Raw genomic sequence first — 3,863 nt, forward strand, 5'->3', positions numbered from 1 at the left:
TTAATGTCCTTCATGTTGATTGAAAACACTAATTCAGAGGTTTCATTCACAAGCAACTCTTGCAATTTTAAGATGTTGCTCTGTGTTTTACCATGTTTTCTTTAAATTTCTCTTAACGAGAATCTTTAACCAACCAAGAGTGCATTGTAAAGAGACATTCTTCCACTCACTAAAAGGTCAGTTTCCTCCTCAAAAAAAAAATCAAAGGCTGGCAGACAATCGACCCTTAAGCCCCTGGGTGTAATATTAAGGCTGATATATTTTTCTAACAGCCTAATATCATAAAGTAACATAACTTCCTTAGTTAGCAACCTCTCCAATCGCTCATACTTAGCAGAAGAGACATTTTCATTACCCAGGGACCACGGGTCACTCAAGGTAAATTTTTCATCCCTTTCTTTCCATAAATCAGTGAAAGTGAACCTCTCTTGGCCCACTTGAGTACGGAACACTCCAGGAACCACTGATGCCCCTTCTAAAGACATGGAATCAGCACAAAAGCAAAACCAAACTCAAAACTTGATGAAAACATGGAGCAACAGCTGTAAGACTGCAAAGAGAAGTTTAATGCTTCTGGTACCTTGAATTGTGACTCTTATGAGGTGGTATATATTTTAGGTTGTGGTTGTTTTCCTCCAAAAAGGTATGTGGGACAGACTAAGAGGAAGGTAAAAATGAGAATTTTGGAATATTTAAGAGATATAAGGAATGGAAGTTTGGATAACCCTGTTGCACAGGATTTTCATTCTATGCACAATGGTCTGGCTGACAGCTTTTTCTTTAGCGTGTTAGCTAGACCACGGTGTGATTCGGTAAACATTTTCTTACAGAAATTATTACAGTTAGAAACTAGATTTATTTTAAATTATAGGACAATACATCCTTATGGCATGAATTTGGAGGTCAAGTTCAATATGTAGCATCATCGTATTTTATTGTTTAATGTTGCATCCTTTGTTAGGCACTGTTTTGTCAAGTGCTTTATTGTTGGGGAATCATTTGGAACAATTGAATTATGTTATTATGTGTTAATTAGTGCTTGTTATACTTACTATACTTGTATAAAACTGACTGCTTAGTAATCAGACATTATTCCCTGAAGGCGACAGCCGAAGTACCAGAAGCATTAAACTTCTCTTTGCAGTCTTACTGTTGTGGCTCCGTGTTTCATCAAGTTTTGTGTTTTTGAGTTTGGTTTTGCATTTGTGTTGATTCTTCTGGTTCTATCTTTGACCTCTTCATTTAGACTTCCCTTGTTCTCAACCAACCCTTCCAGATACTTGAAGCTATTTACCTGTCCCACTATCTTCCATTCTACCTCAATTTTCAGCTTTTTTGAGTTCCCCAATTTGCTGCCATTACCATTGTCTTATCTGTGCTTACTTTCATCCCATGTACCTTCAGTTTTGTATTCCATTCTCCTGTCCTTTGATGAAATTCTTACTCAGAGTCTGCCTGTAATACTACATTGTCTGCATACAGCAACTTTTTTGATCTGTCCCCTCCAACCTGTTTGCTAATGTAGTCCATCACCAGTATGAACAGCAGTGGGCTCAGAGCTGATCCCTGGTGCACAGCTACTCCCACTGGGAACCCATCCGTGAGGCCAAACACTGTTCATATTCAAATCATTGGGTCCTTGTACATAACCTGCACTAATTCTACCAATGTTTCTTGGACTTCGAACCATCTCAGTACTGCCCAAATCAGCTTTCTTGGGACCTTGTCATATGCTTTCTCCAAGTCTTGGAATGCCCACTTGGACTCTTTCCTCATCTCTAGCTTCTCCTCAACTATCTGTCTCACTGCAAATATCAAATTAGTTGTGCTGCATCCTGATCTGAATCCAAACTGCTCATCTCCCATCTTACATTCTACTGCTCTGTGTATCCATTTATCGATCACCATCTCCACAACTTTCATGCAATGTGACAGGAGTTTGATGTCTGTGTACTGCCAACAGTTTTGGATGTCCACTGGCATGAGTATGCTTATTCTCCAGTCATCTGGGATAAGCCTTTCTTTTCACACTGCTATAATTACCCTCAGGAGCCATTTCTCTCCTATCTCACAAAGCACCTTTATCATATCTGCTGTAACCTCATCTGAGCCTGCTGCTTTCCCGGACTTCATTTTCCTTAGTGCTGTTCTTACTTCTGTGGTGGGCTGCTCTTCTCTCAGCATAGGCTGTATCTGGAACAGTACAGCTTCTGTGGGTATTCTTCATTCAGAAGTTGCTGGAAATACTCCTTCCATCTGCCCTTGAGGTCCTGTGGACTGGTGAACAAGTTATTGCTGGCGTCCCTTATGAAAGGTGTCTGATTATCTTTGTCTTTCTGTCTTTGCCTTGCAACCTGATATAGTTTCTATGTGCCACCTACTGAGTCACTTTCCAGAAGCTTGTAGAGTACCTCTGATGCCCTGTTCTTTATTATTGCAACTCCTTTCTTTGCTTCTTTGTTAGCCAGCCAGTATTCCTTCCTAGTCTGGTCAGTCTTTTCTATCTCCAACTTTTTTCTGAACTCCTTCTTTCTTTTAATGACTTTGTGGACTTCTGCATTCCAACATCAGCTTTCCTTATGTACCTTATCTCCATACCTGGCTCGGCCACATTTCTGTTCTGTAGTTCTCACACCTGCTGTTTTGAGGCACTGCCATTCTTCTTTAGCTCCACATATTTCATCCTCTTCTTGGAGTGCTAGAAACCTGAGAAATTCCTTGAACTGTTGTACTTTCTCCCCAGTCAACTTCCAGGTCTTTAGCCCAGTCTCGGTTGATCTTAGAGACTTCTGTGACCTTTGCTTGCAGCTGATTGTAGCAGCCATTAGTTTATGCTGTGGGCCAACTGTTTCACTGTGAATGACTTTGCAATCATTGATTTTACCCCAGTGCCCTTTCATTAATAGGAAGATGTCTACCTGAATTGTATGTTGGCCACTCTTGTATGCGATCTTGTGACTGTCTCACTTTCTGAACTATGTGTTGGCTACTATGAAGCCATTTGCCAGACAGAAGCCTAGAATGGCCTCTCCTTCTTTATTCCTGTTGCCCCATCCATTTGGACCCAGATAGTCCTCATATCCTGTTCTGACTATCCTGATATGTGCATTCAAGTCACCCATTATCAACACCAATTCATGCTGTCCTGCTTTATCTAGTAAATCCTGCAATTGCTGTCTGAATGCACTCTTTTCCTCACTCTCAGAAGCCTGCTGTAGGGCATAGGGTGAGATTATGAAACTGCCCTATCATTACAGTGGAATCTGATTGTCATGAATCTATAAGGATACCTCTCACTGCGTTCTGAAGCTACTCTCTCACCACAATTCCCACACCATTTCTAGCCTGTCCTCCTCCTGAGTAGAAGACTATGGATCCCAAGTTAAGTGGCTGTGCTGATCTGCCATTCCATCTTGTCTTCTGGATACATAGGATGTCCGGCCTCCTCTGTATCATCATGTCATCCACTTCCAAGCTGCATCCTGTCAGTGAACCTACATTAAGTTTATCAATTCTCAGTTCATGTTTGGCAGGTTGATTGGTTCCAGCTTTTGCTCAACATAGCTATCCCAGCTAACCCAGGGTGGGCAACTAGAAACTGGCTAGCCAGTAGCTTATTGACCCAGGATTGCTGGGCTTTATGCTGGGCAGACACTGGCCAATAGGGGCACATACACCTCTCCTCCTGTTAGCATGGGTCCCTGGCGTAGGTTGGAGTAGGCTCGGTCCTCAACCACTTATCACCGGTAATCATGCCTATTTTAGCGACATTGCTCAACATTGCCATATCACCTAGAGCCATATTTTGCACCATTGTGTGGCTAGCCCTGCCATGACTTAAACTGTCAAGTGGCTAGTCCTGC

The sequence above is a fragment of the Protopterus annectens genome, chromosome 3.part1, assembly GCF_019279795.1.
Source record: "Protopterus annectens isolate FY-2018-M chromosome 3.part1, PAN1.0, whole genome shotgun sequence".
In the NCBI taxonomy this organism is placed as follows: Eukaryota; Metazoa; Chordata; order Ceratodontiformes; family Protopteridae; genus Protopterus; species Protopterus annectens.